Raw genomic sequence first — 15742 nt, 5'->3', positions numbered from 1 at the left:
CTTACATCCTCACCTGAAACATCTCCACAGTCTGGAAGAAGCACTGTGGAAACCCTGACAAGTGTGAGTCATGAACATTACCAAAACTTGGTGGCTTTTCTAATTAGCCAACAGTCTGGTTACAGGGCATTGGTGTCTCCTACCTGTATCTAGCTAGTGCTGCTTCCAGAGGAACTAGACAGCCAAAAAGCACACTGGTCAGTCGCCTCCGTACCTTTTTACCTCTTGTTGTAGACCTGCAGAATAATACTCTGACAAGTAAAAAAGATAATACTTCCTAAAGCGCCCTCACTGGACCCATATCAATTCTGTCTTCCCAGGAGCCCTAGCAGCAGAGAACTGTTTCTCAGGGGTCCTGCTTTCCCAGCACAGGATAACACAAAGAATTGTTTTTATCCCTAAATCCCTTTGCTGTTAAAGTTAATCTATAAGCCATATGTGCAAAAGATGCTTTCTAAAACAGTACCCATGCTCAAGTGAATTTTCAAGGACAACCTGTCAGCTGTACATTGAAACTTAGTGAACCCAAAGATTACATGCAAGTGTTTTTCTGAGCACTGACAGGGCCTAAGCTGAGACCCTTTTAGAAATTTGTTTCTAGTCTTCACTAGTTCAAATAGACTTCTTAGTTTAATATTTTCATCAGTATAGAAAGATTTATGTCTTTGGTCCCTGGCCATTACAAAAGCCTTTCTAATTCATGATCAAGATATTTAAAAGAACATCAATTTATCCTGAAAGCCCTTGATCTGAGATTATATTATATTCTCTATACCTTTACAGAATTTCAAGGGTCTATATGTTTATCAAGGACATTTTTATTAGACACCTAGGATTTTAGGGATCCGTGATATGCATGATATAAGGACTTTTGCTAAGGTTATGCAAGTTGCTTTTGGAATAGGATCAAAACATAGCCCAAAGCTCCCTACCTCCTTACTTACAGAGCTCCTGTTATTGTATTTAGGTTTGGATAAACTTTTCTCTGGAAGGTGATTGCTCACAGCAGTTAATTTTAAACTTGCAGGCTTAGATCTGGCTCTATGTGTGTGAACAGGCTGTCATCGTGCATTCCAGGTTACTCTCAGAAATGAATGTGTCTTTCCTCAGCATTTCTCAGTGCTGGGGCATCAGACATTCCTTCTGCTCTGCATTAATCCAATTACTAAACACCTGCAGACATGCAATAACAGTTTTTGTGCCAAGTCCCTTAGAAATGGTTTTATAGGAGAATGTAATCTGCTGTCCTGCTATCAGGAGTTGTGTTACACACCTGCCAAGTCCTGAGCTGAAAAATAACAATCAACGTTCTAATTCATTGCAAGAATGTTTGGGGGCACATTAAAGAGACAAAATGACATTCTTCTTAATTTTACTGCCATGGAGTCCATTAAACATTTTCAACTTGTAGTTAATTTTATTAAAAGCCAATTTCAGTACTAAAATATTTACAGTACAGCATGATAAAAAAGGGCTTCTCATGGCAACTTAGGCAAGTTCCAAAAGATCCATTAAAGAGAGAACTGCTTCAAGCACATATATAGTGTCATTCCGATTCTGTTCCTAGGGATTTATCTGATAATCACAAAAAGGCACTTCAAAGTGGAATTTTAAACTATGAAATAATTTGTTTTTCTTGTGCCTTTTTTATACTTTTCCCCAAAGATGTGCTTTTTTCTCCTCTGTTTTTAAAGTGGTTGTGCTCCTTGGAGCTGAAATAAAACTTGTTTCCAGAAGGGAAGACTTCTCAAGGCACAAGTATTAGTTAGGTGCCAAAGAATAATACAAAAGAATGGAACAGAGATTTAGGAGTATGAGTCAACTGCTGACTTCACCACAAGTTTTTGTACAGCCTTGGTAGGTCATTTCATCCTTCTGTGGTGCAGCTTTATTTGTAAAATGCATAAGGATGAATCATAGGAATGTCAGTGTGAATAGCAAAAAAAATTAAGACATTCCTAGAAAGACTCTTTGTGAGTCCTAAGTTTGCAACATGAAAGACAAGTGTGGTCCTTTACTAAGCTAAACAGCTCATCTTTTCATCTGTAAGACTATTTATATACACCCAAATGTCATCCTATTCCATCATGCTCCATTAGCTTCAATTACAAGTGCAGGAATGCAAACAGTGCAAAATTATTTAAAGAAATACAACAATACTAAGCATAAATTTGAAAGAAATTCTCTATAATAAACCATAAAGTCATCATGCCTGTTTACCTTGGCAAGGAATATGCAGCAGTGATAGTATGTGCTCCATTCAGGAAGAGAAATTGGATTTGACCAGAGTCACCTGCAGTTTATTGCACTGCAGTCACTGCTGAGGGCTATACATAATGTCCTAAGGGGTCTTTTGCACAGCTGTAGACAAGACAGCAAGAGACCGCTAGCCAACAAAGAGCATTCCAAGGCTACGGCCCCATGTACTAACCCCTTCCAACTAACTTTACATTCCCTCATCCCATATGTAACCTTCAGCCCCCCACTTGAAGCAGGCAGTCTGACAGTAATAATAGTAGTCACAAGAAAAGGTAACCTCTGTCATACTAATAATTTTTGAAAACTTAAATGCCCAGGATGTGATTTTAATTAAAATGCACACTGCCTGGCTTGTCTGTTTCCAGGAGAAGGTTTCTCTCATAGAAAGACGGTGATCCGTTATACCTATTTGCACTCCTACACTTAGAGGTCAGTCCCATCATTACACAGCCTGATTTGTAGAGAGCACGTATAGTGGTATATAAACATGGGAATGAATCTGTTTCACCTTAAGTTTGGTTTTGCCCAATAACCTTTGCATAAACAGTATTTTGGAATGATCAATACAAAGGAGATTTTTTTGCTTTAGCAGCTCCTGTCGGTGTTATAGTTTTGCACAGTCTCCTGTATACCTTCTAGTAAGAGGAAAATATTTGGACTAAATACCTGACAAATCTATTATTACAGTTCACACATGACTAATACATAGGGATGGTGAGGTATGGATTTACAAGCAGAAGGCCTAACCTCTTCCCTTAGTATATACCATACAGAGAAGAATGTTTATAGTTTTAACTCTACAGTTGTATACATCTGCCTCTACCCATCACAGTGTACCTGGTTCTAGCATTGGCTATTTCTTCCTTAAGATCTTCTTGGGGTTTATGTAGCATTTTGCAGATTTTTTTTGTTTTGTTTTACAAAAGAGAGTACAGATTCTCATGTCCTTTTTGGGGAGTGGGATGGGGGACACCAAGATCTATATTTGTCCACAAGCACAGCTGAGAGAAGAACTGAAGTGTTTGAAATCAATCTTAAGTGCCCTAGGCTTAAAGCAGTACTGCAGAAGTTAGAAAACTCATACCATTTTTTCCTATGCATTCAAAAACTTGTATTTTGCCTTCCACAAAAATGCACAGTAAACTCTCTCTCAAGACAGTGCAGCTAAAATACTCATAAATGATCATGTTCATGATCTGATGGAAATTCTAAGAGGCCCAGAATGAAAGCTGAATATCACAATCTACTTACTATACCAGGATCGTCTCCAAAACAAAGGACTTGGTGCAAAGTGCTTTGCCTCAGCCCTACCGTACCCTCTACTGTTCTCCCACTATAAGGATTGCTGTTCACTGCACTATGTCACTGCAACATCACCAGCTACTTTGCACATACAGAAGCTCTATCTGCAGAGAAACTACAAAATATTGCTGTGCGTATTCCAACTAATATGCATTTAAAATAGTCTAAATATTTCATTTGCATGAGTAATGCCTATATGATGGACTCTCAGGGTTCCATATAACTTGACTTTTTTGTTTTCTGTTTTCCCAGAGGCAAGCTCAATGCCCGGTCCCCTTTCCACAGAAGCCAATGAGAGTCTTGATACTTATTTCAAGAGGAGGAAGGTCAGTCCCACTGGGGGTCCTATACTGCCTAAAAATGACACAACTTTTTGGACAGAGGAAAGCCCAAAAGGCTCCATATGTTGCTCTCATGCTGGGCTGACTTATTTGAGGGGAAGGTCAGCCCATTGTGCAAAGGGCCAGGGAGTGAGTAACACATTTGCTGCATGCCTGGGAGAGGAAGCTTGAAGCTGGGAAGCGGGTCTGGCTTTTTAATTCCCACTGGACCTAGCATCCTTCAGGAATTACTCCAGTTCAGAGCCTGTACAGCTTCAGCATATTTTTTCAGCTTTGCCTCTTTTTAAACAGAAAGAAAAATTCTCTACCTTTTGGAGGCTTAAAATGCAGGCCTTAATTATGGATCAAAACAGGACTCTCCTACTCTATACTGATGCTGTAGTTGAGAACATGATGACAGATGTGAGCTGAAGAATGGACCTCATCCTTCTCCATCTATCTTCAACACCACCATATGAAATGATCATTCACAAAAGGTGTTTCAAGGATCTTCATTCACAGACTTTTTTTACATGTGTGAATCAGCAGATGTATTGGAGGACATGAACTTTAGACCAATGGACTCCTTTCCCCTAGGAAACAGTTTCCTTTCTGTGATGGTCAGTCAAAACATTCCCTCTGGGTAGAGAGTAACTTCCACAGCTGTGCAGTCCAAATGGCACAGATGCTTCTCTAGGTTCTGTCTTTTCTGACAGAAAACTAGATGCTATTATCATACATTGGAGAGAAAATATATAGAAAAAAAACAATCAGTTTGTTGTCAGTGCTAGGTTGGTTTCTTTGCTTGTGTATCATTTGTCCTTTTAAAAATTGTGTATTGGTTGTAAGATCAAGACCAAAAAAAGTATACTTTTCATATTTCAACAGACAAAAGGCAGTAGTTTAATATTTGACATAACTCTGACACATTCTTGCATGGATTTATACTACAAAATATCCTAGGGTCATGTATCATCTTTTTAACCTGTTTTATCATCCAGATTACAAATTTGCTGTACACTCACTGTCCATGTTAATATCTTAGTCTTCACTTGTTCAACACAAACTTTGTCACTGTATTGGTCTGAAGTAAAAGCTGCTGAAAGTCATAAAGCTACTTTAACAACTTGGAAAACTCTATCATTTTTTCTGGAGCTATCACTGAAAGAATCAACATCATATGATACACAGACATGTCAGTGATACACCTCAGTCAGTAAACTGGAGGAACTATTGAAAACTTTCAAGGATAAAGCTATCTTTAACACCAGCATTGAAAGCAAGGTTCAGCTCTAAACACAGTTCCAGATACTACACCATCCACCTGAGAATTAAGCAAAGAGGTAACACTTTCCAAAATGTTGGGATGCTTTAGAACCTTTCAGAAACGTTACCCAGAGTCCAAGAACTGCAGCAGGTCAGAAAAATATGATGTGCATGACATTTTGGAGAGTATTCATAAAGTTTCACTTTATCGTCACAAGATTAATCTCTCTAGACACATCCTCTACAGGGAGAGGAGCAAGGTGGGCTTCCCCAAGGGGCCTTTGGGGTGACTCTATTAGGCTAAGCTAAATTTTGTGAATACCCCCTTTCAATGTAAAATAAACACCATATTTGGATTACCTATCCTCATTTTCAGACCAACTCTAGCCATAAATCTGAATGCAATTCACAATGCAGGTCATGTCGCACTACCTCCCTCTTGGCTTGAGCCCAAGTGGCTCCATGCTGAGCAGTTGGTTAAGTGCTTTGCTGGAGCAGAGCCACATTGCTCTGCACCTTACCAGATGCAGCCCCAGATGCAGCCCCAGTATGTGTATATCTCTATGCACAGGAACATCTCTGAGGTCATCAAGGAGTTAAAATCAGACAGTACACCTACCACAGCCCTTTGAGCTGTGATCCTATCAAATTTTACAAGCTAAACAGGATCAAGCTGGGTCATATAAGAATCAGAGACATATAAGGATCCCTAGAGGTTGCAGGGAGTGATTTTAATAATGCAAGAGGTGGCACTTTTTCTCAGTGCACTAATACTGAACCACAAGTCAGATTCCCCAACCAACAGTGATCAGTAAAGAACCCACAAACTCTTAGGGAATGGGAAAGAAAGAAGGGAAATATGTTAATTTTAAAGTCCTGGCAGGATTCTGTTATAGTTAACAGCTGCAGCTAGCCAAAACCAGTAAAGATTTGCTACCAAAGGTTAAAAATAAATGAATGCTGTCCATTTTCTCAAACAGAAGAAAGAGACAGTGCTTTCAAATTTCTCTATGACCTTTCCCCAAGTTATGATGTTTCTAAACAAAACCAATCATAAAACCTACACTTTTAATTGAAAGCTGAACATGAAAAATGTCCTCCTGTATTCATATACAAGAGGGAAAGTCATCTCAACTCTAGTGAGAGTCCCTAAGTTTCCAAATAGTTTCAAAGAAATAAAAAGTATTCTCACCTTTTGGCCCCAAAGAGTATGCACAATTCGCTTGGGCTCTTTTCAGTTACTGATGGTGTTTGGATTTTTGTTTTGTTTTGCCTTTTTTTTTTAATTCTGAAATTGAGAAATTTCAATGCACAGAAGTAGAATTCTCCCACATAATTATCGGGCTGCAAGGTGTTTGGGGATACCACCAACTGAAAAACACTAATGCATAGCACCATATAGTTATACAATATAATACAACACAATACAATACCATACAATACAATACAATACAGCCCAACCATAAAGTTGATCAGAATTTATTCAGCCACAAGACAGCCTATATTTTGAACCATTTATATTTAATTCTTAGGTAGGTGGACCAGCAAGACAAGCAAGACAGGCAGGTTCAAGCAGACAGGTCCAAGGCTCAGACCCCAAGGTTTGCTGGTCAATGCTGACCCATCGGGTGCTTTTGCTGGCAGAGGAGGGCAGCAGGTTTCCCACCCCAGGCCTTTACCATCAGCAGTATGCCGAACACCCAAGAAAAACATGCTCCCTGAGACCTCCACCCAAATCCAACTTCCCAGGAAACATTGCCTCTCAGAAGAGCTCTTCAGGGGAAATTGCAGCAAGGAGGCAACTTTGATGTTTCTCCTGACAACTTTTCAAACAACAGCCTTCGTCCACAGGCAAGCGAGAGCAGAGCAGTGTTCACAGCCTGAGCTGCTCTTGCACTCCGTATCTACCAGCGCCATCTGGTGATATCTACCACCTCTCTCCTCCCTGCCTGACCGCCCTGAGGAGGGTTTCTAGACTGTGTTTCTCCATCAACATGACAGAACTGGGAACAGACTTAATTACACTAAGTTCTATTTCTATAGCGGACCTTAATTAATGAAGCTGGTTGGCTGCTGGATCTGCCTCTGCTATGTTTTTTTTACCATTTCTCGCAATGTTTTTCTGCAGGAAAATAGTGTTCTACATCTAAACTACCAAAAGGAATAGCTGACGGAAATGCATTAATTTCACAGACAAGACCGTGATAAATTAATAGCAGCTTACCTTTACCCTGGATTCAGAAAAAGAACTGCAAATGGCTGCCCAGTTCACTCTTTAACATGGAAAGAAAAGAAGAAGCTCAAAACCAGATTTACAGTTAACTGTCAGGAAGCAGATGAGAAGGTCAAACACATTGTTATGCTGGGACTAGATCATGCACCCACTGCTAAGGAAAAGCATTCAGCCACTGATGTCAGCAGGAGCTGCTTGTATTCAGTAACTGCCTTTCTGATCACTTGATGTTTGCCACAACGTACAACAGATGGAAGTGGGCATGTACATCCATGTCACCCCACAGGAAAATAAAGCAAGATCTGACTTTGCAGAAAAATTGGGTGATGAAGGGAATGAGGATTATATTATAATAACAGTAAGAGTTGGATTTCATAAAATCATCAGTTCATAAGTTCATGGCTTGAAACAAGGCTGTTCAGTGTACCCCTGATACAGCTCCAAAATGAGCACTAAGGAAAGGGCAGGATCGTTACATCTTTGCATTTTTCTCTCTCCATTAATAAAGATTGGTATGCAGAATATAAATCTGGGAGTAAAACAATCACAAAAACACAACTGCAAAAGCAGTTTCTTAAAGCATTTATCCACCTGGTATACACATAATAAAATTCAAGTTCAGTGGAGTGAATGCATTTTAAAACAATCTATCTGTGCATTCAGATGTATTATAAGTTGTCCCAGATACATAAAGAAAGAGAGATGAGTCCAGGGATATTTAAAATCAAAGGTGTGTCTTCTCCCAGGCTTCTTCTCATCATTGAACCAGTTGAGTTGGAGAAGTGGTAATCATGGAATAAAATCCCTGACATGTTTGAGGTGCATGAAAAACCACCACTACACTTCCAAGACCTTCTGCATTTCTATATGACTGCAATCTATAATTTGTGTGGGGCATCCTGCATTACCCCTTTCACATGAGTAAAGTCCACCATAAGGCTGCTAAACTCAGCGTAGCAGAGGGTGAAATATTCTCATTTGACTAGGAAAACAGTTGTTACCGATGCTGGGTATGTCAGTCCCAGTAGTGCAGTTTCACCAATGTGTTATGGCTTCCTTTTTATTGCCTCCCCAGAAGACAACCTCTCCATTTACAAACATTCTCCTTCTACATTTTTTTTTTTTTCAATTTCACTCCATTCTTTCAGAGAATTATATTCCACTGGAAAAAGATATGTTTTTTTTCCTTTTTTTCTTTTTAATAAGAACTGTGGTTGAATTACTTAAGAGAGGTCTTTTCATGATTGTCAAGAAAATTAAGCCTGTTTTCTGACAGGTTTGTCTTTCATGGTTGGCTGACATTTTTAGATAAAAGATACCAATGTTGCAGCATGAGTTCATTCTTGATGATGTTAGAGAATCTACATGGGAGAGCGATGTTGTGAATATTCCAAAGTGAGCAAAAAAAATTATTAGATATCACATAGTCCTCAGAGGAGAGAATTATGCATTCTGCAGTGACTAATTATGAACACATCTCAAATGAAGCTTTTCTCTGTTGTCTAGTGAAAGTCGAGTTTGCACCACATCCTTTCCTTCAGCAGCATAAATAAGGCCTCTCTCCTTAACTGAGATGCCTGCTTTCACAGTGCATGCTGGAACTTCATGTCTGAAAGATGTATAAAATGTGCTTCAAATCAGTCAGCAAAATCAAAAGTTATCAGGGGCGATGATCAGCTGTGCAGTTAGTCCTAGGTTTAGGCAACCCTAAAGTAGTTGCCTAAGTTGCCTGGGTTGTTCCTGGAGAAAGGTAGGAGACCCCAGGACTTGCAAGGAAGAGCCATCATGTGTAAACTTGTTACTTTTCTATCTCACTCTCCTGACCAGACAGGAAACTGAAGATTTTGCCTTTTCCTCATGTGTTTGTATTTTTCCTTAATATTCAATGCAATTGCTTGTAAAATTCATTCCCTTTCCTGCCTCCATCAGTTTCTAGTTAGTTCTAGTTCTGAGCACAGTAATTTCAGTTTCTCAGGAGAAGTCAGGCAGAATTTAGACTGTACTGGCCTGGATCACTGCATGGGGAAGAGTTAAGCATTGTGTCCCAGCAGCAGATATCTCTGGCATTTCATGAGCAGTAAAATTTGCAAAGCGTCTGTGGGAGATTTTCAGTTAAGAGAGCTGCCTACTACTTTTAGATGCCTGAGTCTTAGGCAGGGGTTGAATACACTAGATTCTGCAACTAATCCCCTAAGGAAACCAGATTTGAAGTAATACTGAAAACCTTATGTTCTGTGTATAAGTAGCCTTTATCGGCTGAGTGAAAAACTAACAAGAAATGAAGGATGTTTTAAAAGAGAAATTACCAATATGAAGACTGACTTGATACTGGCTAATGCCACATCTACACTAGAGAACATCAGCATGGCTCACAGCATGAGAACTAACGGGCTGCTCAATATAGCTAAACATCTAGAACCAGGTTTCCCTTCAGGTGCTAAATGAGTTCATTTCACGAAAGAATATAGATGGAAGAAGCCCAATAAGAAAACTTACAGTAGGGTTAAAGCATTTTGGCTTAAGATATTTAAGAATGCAGAGAGATTATCATTTTGTGACTCCCAGATTTCTGTTGTACATTTGTGCTTAGATAATCTCTTTCCAGATGTACATCTTTTGTTTAAAATGGCTTATGGCTAATTCTTTTTGATTCACAGAAGGAATTGATTGAAGAGAGTGAGTAAAGCTGGAGAAACCTTACAAATTCAATGGCTGGGATCTTTCTTTTCAGTTTCCAGGGCAGAGGTTTCCATTGTTTGTTTGTACAATAATCTATCTGGAACAGCAGAAGGTGTTTTCAATGAATGAACCACCTGGGCAATGCTATAAGAAACAGAAGAAAGATAGCTTTCAGCATTAGTTATTTGTATATGTGCAAAAAAAAAAGAGGGAAGAAATACCATTTATCTCTTAGGTAATTGGATGACATTCTGAGAATTGCTTGGGAATACTGGATAGAGATACACTACATTAATTACTCTCCATGTGCACACACAATGTCAGTGAGACTGTTCAATTAGATGTTCTGTGACAAAATGTTAAGTTCAGTCTTCAGGCAATCACACTGTTCCTACCACTGAAAACTCCTGTGATTAGATGCTCTTGTTCTTGCACTTTGCTTGGTCATTGTTAAAGTATAGCAAAGGCACATTCCCGGTGCCTAGAGTTACAACTGCTCCCTGATTCTCTGTTACTTCCTTTCCCACCTTCTCTTTCTCTCCTGTTCTTCCTTTCCATTGCTGGTAAGAAATAATCCGAATCTTCTCATGATTACTTTAGATGGGTGAGTAAGCAGGCAAGTCATCAACAGATCTCTGTATAATGGGAAAGGGGTGAATAGGAATAATTCATGTTAGAATAACACAAAATGAAACCTTTTCAGGAATTTGGTAAAAAAAATGGTTTGGAAGACTTTTATTTGACTTTTGATTGTCCCTTAAAAATGATTTTTTTTTCTGCAAAATGACACAATTTAAGAATAAAAAGTTGGAACTTCCATATTGAAAACCCACAAAAATCTAAAATAAATCAAATATGCAATCCCTTTCATACCTGAAAATATGTACAAAATAGCACCTCAATTTTGCAAATAGTTTTAGTCAGACAGCATTTTTATATGTTTACTCCCATCTCTCCCAGTCTTAGTTGCTTACCTGTGACTTATTTATTACTTAATACACTTATCTACAGAGGCATGTCGGGTTTTATCCCTCCTAAAACTTAGTGAAACCCTGAGCCTCCCAAAGTCAAAACAGAGATCTTTGTTGACTTTAGTATAGCTAGAAGCTTATGCTGAGTTTTTAAAACATTGAAAAAAAATCTTGATATTGTAACATTACCCTTTTTTCTTCAGAAATATATCATGTATAAAGCAGTTACTATTGCTGTGCTGGGTGAAAAAGTTGAACATTCTTCTCTTATTTTCCCTTCATTTTTAAGCATGAGAATCAAGACAGTCAAGAGTGAAAGTAGTGGTATCATTTCAAAGCAGTAGTTAGTGCAATGCAAGCATTTTCAGCAAAGCATTCAGGTAGAGAGCTCCAGTTATTGTTACTACTGCTACACATTCACCTGGTGGCTAGCACTTGTGCTAGGGAGGAGGAAAGAAACTGTGGTATGTGCCCCCAAACAGTATATGAGTATGTTCTTCTGAGTGCTAAGTACGTCAGAGGGGAAAACAGCAAGGGAGTGGAACATAAAGCCCATCTCATATATACCAGGAGGGCTACATTTGACTTCGTTGTAGTTATTTCTGATTTACTCAAGTGTCAGTTGGAGAAGGACCACAACCCATGCTTTAAAATGTTTTTATATGCTCCTCTGAGTACAAAACTTGGAGAACTTTGTGAAAACAAGCTACTGTTGCTGGTTTGCCAGGTAGGCAACCTCTCTGAGCTCTGGTTGAGAGCTGGTCCAAATAAAATGTTTCTCACAGCTATGACTGCATTGCACTAATTCAACTAGAATCAACAATTACATCAGAAAAATGTGTTTACTTTGGTTCTGGGCCACAGAGACTAGGCTCAAATGTGATGTAGAACATATGCCTGTTGTTGCTTATGGGGACAAATAATTTTACAGGTGGACCTCAACATACCTTCCTTTTGCTAAGTATACTCCTCCTGGCAAAGGACCTGGAATGAACGTTTATTATTTATGGAATTATACTTAAACTTACTTATTTAAGTAGACAGTGTAAACAGTAATTCTGAGATTAGAAATGATCAGAATAAGATTTTATTTCTCTCTTTGTTTACAGGTACATAACCATGATCCTCTCATTAAAGCTGTGTCTGTTTATACCAACAAGGACTGAGATCCTCAGCTCCTCAGTAACCTTGCTTACACTGGTGTAAATCAGAAGTAAAGTAACCAAAGTCAGTGGAATTACAGTCATGTAAAATTAGCATAGTGGAGATTACAATCAGTCTTGTTCTTTGTTAGTGAACTCATCAAAGAATTGATCCAGACAGCCAAAAGTGAAGGAAAAGACTCTATTTAGCCAGACTGTTGGTTCAGATGTCATACAATATAATTTCAGTCTAGAATTTTCATCTCTACTGCCAAGGAAATTAAACAGAAACATTACATGATTTTTACTTGCCTAAGTTTAGCCATCTTGTTCCAGTATAAAGGTAGAGGAATTATAAATTGGAGTTTTATTTAAAAAATACTTGGTTTAAAGTATCTGAGAGTATAGGTCCTTGGTTTATTGGTAAACTTTCTGTCATTAACAGAGGTGAATATAAACAATCTGTATGGTGTAAACTTTACAGAGTAAATATAAACCACTTAAGGGATACATCTGTATAAGGTATGACATGCACTTAAGCCCTTTGTAATACAGCACCTTTTATTCACATGAAATAACAAACCACTGGATTTTTTAAGTTGTAACTTAAAAATGAAATCAATTATTTAACAGTGAGTAAAACTGAATTTGAACTTCTGCCCACATTTATCCCAAGCTTGAGGCTTCTTTTAATCTAGCGTTCTGGGCTTAATCTATTGAGACAACATAATGAGAGCTGTACAAATTTAAGCTACATCAAAAATTGCATCTGCCTTTTAGTTTGGGAATATCTCCATCAGAGAGAACTAACAAATAGGAATGTTTAGTTACTACCAATGCCCATACAAAATGAAGCAATAAACACCCATTTAACAGAGAGAGCTGACCAACCCAAACTGGATGAAATAAGGACACTTCTGAACTTTTATCTAGAGCCCTGAACTCAAACCATAATCTTTCCTGAAGTTCCAGAACTAGGAGAAAAGAAGCTGAAAGTAGAATTTTTGAGTTATTTCAAGAGTAGCTTCTTGTACATTTCTTTCTGTCCAATCTGACGTCTTGTAAGAATGTTCTCATGAAATGCCAACCCCTAGTAGAGAGCAAAGGCATTTAAATAACTCACATGAGCCTTCGTGCTTTTGAGGTTCACTTACTTCTACCACATTTGTAGATCACTTCCATTTACTTCACTAACCATGTGCGGTAGGATCTTAATGAAGTGACTAGTATCATGAAGCTAGATGGGAGAAAGTCATTAAAGTCCCCAAAATGAATTTTGTAATACTCACCCTTCTGTCCAGAAATTCAAACTTGGGTCATAATACTGTGCCTTATTCCCCAAGCAGTTGCATTTCCATAGAGCATACTTTTTAAATTCCTTCCAGAAACTGCTGTGCAGCATTTCAGTGCTTGTTGAAACTCATGTAACAGTCATGAGGGTTTTACTGATCTGATTACTAACTAACATAATAGGAATATTAATTTACCATAGATTTTGAATGCTATCATTTCTGGATGCCTAATTTCGAGATGGATAGGACTCTCTTTTCCAGAGAAAGAGCTAAATGTCCAGGGAGAACATAAAAGTCTCCTTTGCTGTGAAAATCAGAGCTGTGCAGTCTCCAGGTGTGGAGTAAAATAAGCCCTAACATGAAGGGACACTTCTGAGAATGTTGTTCTTCCTGACAGAAAGTGAACTGAGATCCTCCAGTGCAAAGCAGCAGAGAAATCCAATGTTTTCACAATTCATATGCTACCTAAACTGCTCCTTTTTACATTGTATGAGCTGCAAAATGGCTAAAGTGTTACTGAAAATGTCTTCATTCTACCCATTAAGGATAAACTAATAATAAATTATGTTTGTGTGTTTTTATCAACCCTTGAACTGCTGCTGAGCAATGCATGTGTTTGAACAAGAGTTGAAAAGCTATTAAAATATTTGCTTAAATACTTTACTACAGTCTAAGGATTGAGCTCCAAAGCCTCTGGGATTTGGAGACGCACAGAAAAGTTAACTGAAGGAAGTCTGGGAGAGGTGAACAAGCTCAAGCACCCTCCTGCAAAATCTTCTACCTCCCTTATCAGTTTTAATAAACTTGACTCCTACTTTCTGCTCTTGAAATTCAAAGGACACATGCAAAGAATCCACAACTACGTAGGCTGTGTTCTATCTCATCCTTGCTGTATAAATGTAGAGTCAGTTAAATGTCTAAACTGCTTTGGGCTTATTTGTTACTGATTTACTCCAGTTTCACAATTTCAGAGTTGACTCTTTTCTGTAGCATTATGCTACACAAAAAGCAAGTCACCCGCAGATTATATTAAAAATTACATGGACTGGGAAACTACAATATTACCTCTGATTTCTTTTACTCAAATGAAGTACTTTTCCTCCTGTGAGATATATCTTTTCTTGGTTTTGCATTTCATACATTTTATTGAAGATTTATCTCATGCCAAGCAGTAAAACAGTTCTCAGAGAACTGCCTGTAACCCAGTTCACCCAATTCTCCCTTCTCCGATACCCTAAAGTCCTTAATCACTAGCAATCAAACACCTGCTCTCTCTCTCTGGCTCAATAATTTTTTTATTCTTTTGGCCTGACAGAAGATCTCCAGCAAGAGGGACAGAGCCTGTTCTCCCCCTTCTCCTGTGAAGGGTGCTCCTGGTTAGGAGCAGGGGTTAGGATGCTCCTGGAGAAGGTGGGAGATGCCATTCCAGAATCCCACAGGGTGAAGGAGAACCCAACCCTCCCTCTGCTAGGGGGACACAGTCATGGTTGTATATACAGTGGGAGCCCTTGCCTGGGGTTTTGAAAGGAAAAAGCCATAGCGACATTTGGCAAGATCTTTCACTTGTTGGAGCATGTTGGTGATCTCTGAGAGGCCTTCATCATTGTATGTCCCAAAGGATTTAAGAAGAGAGACACCTTGCTTTAGAGCTTACTTGAGTCCAAGCACAAACTAGGTGATGAGCCACTCATTACTGTCAAAACTGGGGTAGTTCTGTATGTGAAAACTGCCAAAACACAAGCAGTGGGATTCATCTCACCCAAACGTAGACATCTGCAATGTAGAAATCAATGCCTCAGCCAGCCTCCTTCCCCAGATCTTTTTATTGTTAGTAAAGTCTTATCTGACCTAGCTCAGATATTTGCTTCAGGATGAGATGTCACCCTACAAGTGACTGTTTCCCTCAGTGGACAAAAAAGGGAGTGTCAGCAGTGAGCTCAGACACAGATTTCTGCAGGGCAGATGACTGGATTTGGTCAGCTGAACCTCACCTCTGTGCCTAGAAAATATTCATGCCAACAGCACTGCAGCTGAGGGCTACAAGCTGGCCATTTTTTGAATCCTATTTGTGTATGGACTTGGATGTTTAATCCTTTATGGAACATAAAACTTACTTCCACTAAAGTCAGAGAGTCTTAAGCACCTTTGAAAATATTAACTTTCTTTTGTTATGGTAGGAGTCACCAGGTGGTCATGTTAAATATACTCTTACACATTCCTTTTCTTAGTCTATAAGGAATACATGCACTTTCAAGGAATGCTGTACTGTTAGTTTTTG

This window comes from Ciconia boyciana, chromosome 3, assembly GCF_034638445.1.
Source record: "Ciconia boyciana chromosome 3, ASM3463844v1, whole genome shotgun sequence".
In the NCBI taxonomy this organism is placed as follows: domain Eukaryota; kingdom Metazoa; phylum Chordata; class Aves; order Ciconiiformes; family Ciconiidae; genus Ciconia; species Ciconia boyciana.
This window is presented reverse-complemented; position numbering follows the sequence as displayed.